Genomic DNA, 7,324 nt, shown 5'->3' with positions numbered 1-7,324 from the left:
TCAACAGGAGTTAGCAATAAGATAGCAGGTCATTTTTCTATTTAATTTTTTTATATTAAAAAGAATAACATGTAATGTAATGTTATAAGTAAAATACTTTAAAATGGTAATTTTTCTAGACTGATTTTAAATTACAAGACATACTCTAAGGTTAGGAAAGATGGAAGGGAATGTTGGGAGAGAGCCCAGCGGCACCACTAAGAATTTTTATGAAAAGATTTTTTGTGTGTGTTTGTAAGCCATAACCAGATAGGTAGCTAATATTGAATATAAATAACTGGGACTCAAAAAAATAACAGTTAATTTATATTTAGTATTTAAAAAATTTAAAGGTAGGCCAGAGAAGAAGGAGCATTTCATAAAACCAGAAAGATTTACTGCAGAGATGACTACTGAACCAATGATCCAGATTTCAGACCTTGCTATGAGACCTCAGGGAAAGTAGATTCATCCTTTAATCTCCTTTTCTACATATAAAATAACAATATTTGACCTAATGATTTTGATAGCAGCTCAGGATATCTCTAGCATATGAATATGTTAAAATATACACACATTGTTTCTGGGGGCCTTTTCACCCTAACTTGCTTTTCTAGAACTCTTTTCATAGGGAAACTCCAACCAATGTGCACCACTTGACATCGCTAAACATGTTAAGCTTTGCCCCATTCAGTGCTTTACTTCAGTAGAACCCTTTGCTTGGAATACTTTTCCCTCCCAATCTAACTCCCATTTCTGCCTATTAAGTTCAGTCCACTTTTGGAGTACTGATATACTACCCCACATTTGAGGCCTTTTCTGTTCACAAAGGCTTTTCTCTCTATTGCCTCCAACACTCTTAAAGTTTTTGTTATCATGACTCTGATAGACCTTAGTTCAGTCCTGCAGGGTCTTGCCCTAGCTCATCCTTTCCCCTATAGAAAATTATAAATTTTCTTAAGCACAGAGACGATGACTACTGATTTATTAGTTTCTTAGAACTTCCATGACAAATTACTACCATTACCCTAAATGAGAGCAGAGAGATTCTCCAAAAATAATGAGTTTATTCCAGAAAGAGCAGGACATGTGTACTATGCATGCCATAGTAAACTTTGGGTGTATTCAGAAGGCAAAAGTTTTTAAAGACAAAGATTTTTAGAGGTAAAGGGAGGAGGATTGCATAAATTGTTTTGAAACCACCATCTTTGGTTACAAGGATCAATAATGAGGGTGGCGTTCGTCCAAGGTTGGGCAGGCTGCTGCTGGGCAGAGGTCCTCACAGGTGTATTTCTTGTGTGAGGTTGCTGTGGTCTTGAGGCAAGGTCATGGTCAGCAAATCTCCTGTGCTACTTCTTGTAATCAGACGTGAGATCCCCTCCTTTGTGACTTCCCAGCTTTACTTATTTATTCTTGTTAGGATTTGACACAAGTGACTCCATTTTGATTCTGACAACTTTCACACCAAAAACTTGGCAGCCAAAAATGATTAAAATTTTACGTTCTCATCATTCTGGAAGCTAGAAGTCTCAGATCAAGGTGCCAGCAGGATTGGTTCCTTCTGGAGGCTCTGAGGGGAAAAAAAAAATATCTTGCCATTTCTTTCTTTGGTTTCTGTCAACCCTTGGCATTCCTTGGCTCATAGACATGTCACTTCAGTCTTCAGTCTGTCTCCATTTTCATATCACCTTCTCTGTGTCCTTTTTTCCCTCTCTCTCTCTCTTTTTTTAAATTTGTTCTAATTAGTTATACATGACAGTAGAATGCATTTTGATACTCTGTCACACAAATGGACCATAACTTCTCATTCCTCTGGCTATACAGGGTGCTGAGTCACACCAGTAGTGTAATTATAAATGTATAGAGGGTAATAATGTCTGTCTCATTCAACCATCTTTCCAATTCCCACAGCCCCACCCCTCCCCTCTCTCTCCTCTGCATAATCCAAAGTTCCTGCATTCTTCCCTACCCCACCCCTACTATGGATCAGCATCTGCTTCTCAGAGAAAGCATTCGGCATTTGTTTTTTTGGGACCGGCTTATGACATTCTCTTGTTCAATCCATTTACCTGCAAATGCCATAATTTCTTTCTTCTTTAAGGCTGAGTAGTATTCCATTGTGTGTGAAAGAAAAGTGACCACAACACTCAGAGCAACCAAGAGAGCTTTACTGCAGCAGTGCAACAAAGAGAAAAGAAAGAAGGAGAGAGAGAGAGAGAGAGAGAGAGAGAGAGAGAGGAAGCACACACAGGAGAGAGAGAAAGCAAGAGAGATAGCAAGAGAGAGGGGGGCCTGGCAAGAGGGAGTTTTTATAGCCCAAATCTAATGGGGCCTCTGGGTCTGCAAGCTGCCTTGTTGGCCCAAGGAGGGAGGGGTTAAATGTTCAGCCTTGAGCGGGGTTGAATGTTCAGACTTGAAGCAAACAGGTGATAAAGGACAAGATAGAGGGGGGTTTGAGTGCATGGGCTATCTTGCAGCCAACATCTGTTCAGCCTGCCCTGCAGACAACACAGTTCAGCCTGCTCTGCACCCAACAGTGTGTATATGCCACATTTTATTTATCCATTCATCTGTTGAAGGGCTTCTAGGTTAGTTCCATAGTTTAGCTATTGTGAATTGAGCTGCTATAATGTGACTGTATAAGCCAAGGAGTGGGATGCCTGGATTAAATGGAGGTTTCATTCCCAATTTTCTGAGGAATCTCCATAGTGCTTTCCAGCGTGGTTGCACCAATTTGCAGTCCTGTCAGCAATGTATGAGTGTACCTTTTCACCTACAGCTTTGCCAACACTTACTATTGCTTGTACTCTTTTTTTTTTTTTTCATATCTCTGGTTGTATATAAAGTATATTCACACCATTCGTGTCTTCATACATGTGTTCAGGGTAGTGATATCCATCTCATTCCACCATCTTTTTTACCCCCATCTCTTCTCCCTTCCCCTCCCACCCCTTTGCCCTATCTACAGTTCATCTAAGCCTCCCATTCTCTCCCTTCCCAACCCCACTATGAATCAGCCTCCTTATATTAGAGAAAACATTTGGCATTTGTTTTTTTGGGATTGGCTAACTTCACTTAGCATTATATTCTCCAACTCTATCCATTTACCTGCAAATGCCAGGATTTTATTCTTCAGTCTGTCTCCATTTTCATATCACCTTCTCTGTGTCCTTTTTTCCCTCTCTCTCTTTTTTTAATTTGTTCTAATTAGTTATACATGACAGTAGAATGCATTTTGACACTCTGTACACAAATGGACCATAACTTCTCATTCCTCTGGCTATACAGGGTGCTGAGTCATATTCCATTGTGTATTTTCTTTATCCATTCATTTACTAGAGGGACACAGCCACATCAATGTTTATAGCAGCACAATTCACAATAGCTAAACTGTGGAACCAACCTAGATTACTTGTACTCTTGATAATTGCCATTCTGACTGGAGTGGGATGATTTTGATTTGCATTTCTCTAATTGCTAGAGATGATGAACATTTTTTCATATGTTTGTTGATCGTTCATGTTTCTTTTTCTGTGAAGTGTCTGTTCAGTTCCTTTGCCCATTGATTGATTGGGTTATTTGAGTTATTTGAGTTTTTATATATCCTGGAGATTAGTGCTCTGAGGAGCCTGTGGAAAAGATTTTCTCGAATTCTGCAGGCTCTCTCTTCATGTTATTGATTGTTTCCTTTAACTCTTACAATTTCATTCTCACTGGCTGTAGGGCCTACCCTAATTGTCTTATCTCAGGACTTACTTTAGCAATATCTGCAAAGACCCTTATTCCAAATAAGGCCACATTCTGAAGTTCCAGGTGGCTATGATTTTCCTTGGGGGTTGGGGAGACACTCTTCACCCCACTTCACTAATCGTGGTTCCCCAGCAGCCTTCAACACCTTCTCAAATTTTAGTCAATCATCATTTCAAATTGTAAGCAAAAAGCTGATGCCCACCAATATATTTTTTAAATATTTTTATTTTTATTTTTTAGTTGTAGTTGGACACAATGCCTTGATTTTATTTGTTTATTCTTATGTGGTGCTGAGGATTGAACCCAGGGCCTTGCATGTGCTAGGCAAGTGCTCTACTACTGAGCCACAACCCCAGCCTTGACGCCCACCAATATTAAGCAGTCTGCTCAAAGATCTCAACTCTCTAATTGAAAAGTCAGAATTTGAACCCAGATATTTTCCGTAACTACCATAGTTGACTCTCCTCCTCCTCTTTCTAATGAAGAAAGTGTCCATTTGCCTTGCACATTGATGCTTGCCTGTAATCCCAGTGGCTCGGGAGGCAGGAGGATCCTAAGTTCAAAGCCAGCCTCAGCAACTGCTAGGTGCTAAACAATTCAAGGAAACCCTGTCTCTAAATAAAACACAAAATAGGGCTGGGGATGTGCCCTGGTGGTTAAGCATCCCTGCGTTCGATCCCCAGTACCAAAAAAAAAGTGTCCATTTGAAGCCCCAAAGAGATCATTTCCTTTATTTTTATTCCCACAGTTTTTATTGGTGAATTATAGTTGTACACACTGATGGGATTTGTTGTTATGTATTCATACATGCACACATATAACAAAATAATTTGGCCAACATTGCGCCCTAGCACTTCCCCCCACTCCCCATCTCTTACCCCTTTAACTCTGCAAATAAGAACTTCATCCCAAAGATGAATGGGAGAATGCTACAGATAGATTCCCACAGGGTACTGGTTAGTAAAGAAAACACAGGTTGGCAGAAATAATAATAGGTATCATTTATTGAGAGTCTGCTATAGGTTAAGTATTATGTGAAGAATTTACATGCATTTTATCCTAAAAACATCTCCATGAGATAAGCCCTATTACTTCTATATTAGAGGAAAGGAGCTTGAAAATTTTAAGGATGCTTTCCAAATTATTAACTTGTCAGTTTAGATGGCTAATCCTAGTCTGTTGACTCCAAAGGCTGATTCCTACCTCATAACACTATATAAACAGCTACTGTGAATGTAGTAATATTATGGCACTTCCATAATCTCATTATTATAGCACCATTTTCTTTCATGTAGAAAATACCATTGCATGTATTCCTGACACATGTTACTCTTTCAGTATTTGACAAGCACATAGATTTACACTCAGAATCTGTAGGTCCTTGCATCAGGTTGTAAAGTCCTGATCTCAGTTCAGCAATCCTAGGCCAATGTAACTAACACAGAGTCATCCTTAGGTACCTGCAGGGACTGTTGGTCCAGGTACACAAAGAACACTTCATCCCTCATTCTTATGAGACTAGAATTAAGACACTTAGTTAGTTTTCAGCTGGAAGTTCTGACCTGAACTATTAAAATCCCCAATGGGTTTTCTAACTCTTATTTCCAAAGTTTTTGAGATTTCTAAACAAAAAAAAAAAAACAAATTTAATTGGGTGTATTCACCTTTTCTTGCATTCTAATTCAGATGATCTGTATTTACTCTGTGAAAAAATGCATTGATCTAAGTCATACTTTCTTTTTATATCGTCTTTGATGTGACCAAGTTGACATTAGGCCTAGGTAAGGGGTGCAAATACAAAGGAAATGCTAGTCTCAGAAAGTAGTACTTACATAGACCTTCATGGTATAGTCTTCTACTCACCTAGGCTATATTGTATATATGTATATGGTTCATATGTTTTAGCTTTTTCATTGCTGTGACCAAACACCTTTCAAGAACAACTTAGAGGAGGCAAAGTTCATTTGAGGATCACAGTTTCAGAGGTCTCCGTTCATAGAGGGCTGTCTCCATTTTGGGGGCCCAAGATGAAGCAGCACATCATAGAGGAAGGGCCCAGCAGAGGAAAGCTGCTCAGCTCCTGCTAGGATCAGGAAGCAGAGGGTAGGGGAGAGGCTGAAGGGAAGAACTCCTCCAGAGCATGCCCCCCAGGGACTCAGCATTGCCCTATCTGCCCACGGTCACCATACAATCAGTCCATTCAAACTGGGATGGATTGATTAAGTTATAGCTCTCACAATCTAATCATTTCACCTTTGAATATTCTTGCATTAACAAGAGATTTTGGTGGGCCCTCATATCCAACCATAATGTCCTACCCCTGGTCTCCAAAAACTCATGTCCATCTCACAATGCAAAATATATTTAGTTCATCTCCAAGAATTCCATAGTCTTAACAGTTCTAGAATTGCCTAAGTCCAAAGCCTCTTCTGAGACTCAAGGCAAATTCTTGTCTATGAGCTGCTGTAAAAAACAAAAACAAGTTACTGATTAAGACACTTCATACCCAAACTGTTAACAGGTATGGGTTATGGCTCCTAGGGCCATGATGAACAAAACAACGTGAGAGTGAATCAAACCCAAAAGAAAATTATGCCATTGAGATACTTGATGAACAGAAGGTATCTGAGGCAGTTGTGGGCCTAACGTGGCATACTGATATACAGTAAATTTTCATTATAAATAGAAGTAGTAGTATTCTCAAGTAGCAATAAAAATATAGTAAATACATTAACCAGCAACATCATTGGCTACTTTCATTATCAAGTATCATGTACTGTACTTAATTGTGTGTGCTATGCTTTTATTTATTTATTTATTTAATATTTATTTTTTAGTTTTCGGCAGACACAACATCTTTGTTTGTATGTGGTGCTGAGGATTGAACCCAGGCCGCCCGCATGACAGGCGAGCGCGCTACCGCTTGAGCCACATCCCCAGCCCAGTGCTATACGTTTAAATGACTGACAGTGCAGTTGGTTTATTTCCACCAGTACCAACACAAACCCATGAGTAATGCATTGTGTTACAATGATAAGATGAATAGGATGTCACTGAATGATAGGAATTTTTCAGTTCTGCTGTAGTGTACATTTTGATTATACTCCCAAAGAAACTTGGTCCCAAGACAGGCATTATTGGAAGGTGGTGGAACCCTTAAGAGGTAGCACCTATTGGTAGGTCTCCAAGTCACTGGGGCACTGCCCTTAGAGGAGATTGACTCTGTCTTACCTCCCTGTGATCACGTGAACAACTTTGCTCTCCCAGGCGCTCCAGCTGTCTCACCACGGGCACAAGGCAATGGGGCCAATCAATCATGGACTATAACCTTCAAAAGAAACCCGAGAACCAAAATAATCCTTCTCTCTGCATAAATTGATTATCTCAGGTATTTGTTATAGTGATAGAAGGCTGAGTAACACAAGCTCCATTCTAATCTTATGGGACCACCATTGTTTTTATGGTCCATTGTTGTTGGAATGGACCAGCAACATTATGCAGCACATGACTATGGGTCAGGGGTCTGGCACATTGTCACATCTGAATCAGCCAGCTGGTCAGTGGAAGATGCCAACAACTTTACGAGAAGTATCCT

At 39.8% G+C, this 7,324-nt stretch overlaps 1 long non-coding RNA gene across 1 annotated transcript; it reads right to left on the bottom strand.

The window, feature by feature from the left end:
* Positions 1-1,026: 1,026 nt before the first annotated feature.
* LOC131424716 (uncharacterized) lies at positions 1,027-2,293 on the bottom strand. The gene is made up of 2 exons (XR_009228180.1): positions 2,049-2,293; positions 1,027-1,549 (listed from the first exon to the last, which is right to left on the bottom strand). It is a non-coding gene; the product is annotated as an uncharacterized LOC131424716 (long non-coding RNA).
* Positions 2,294-7,324: the final 5,031 nt, after the last annotated feature.

The sequence above is a fragment of the Marmota monax genome, unplaced genomic scaffold (assembly GCF_021218885.2).
Source record: "Marmota monax isolate L192 unplaced genomic scaffold, Marmota_monax_Labrador192_F-V1.1 WCK01_AAM20220418_F8-fsc00002, whole genome shotgun sequence".
Lineage (NCBI taxonomy): Eukaryota > Metazoa > Chordata > Mammalia > Rodentia > Sciuridae > Marmota > Marmota monax.
The sequence above is the reverse complement of the archived record's forward strand: the minus strand, read 5'-3'. Positions and strand labels throughout refer to the sequence as shown.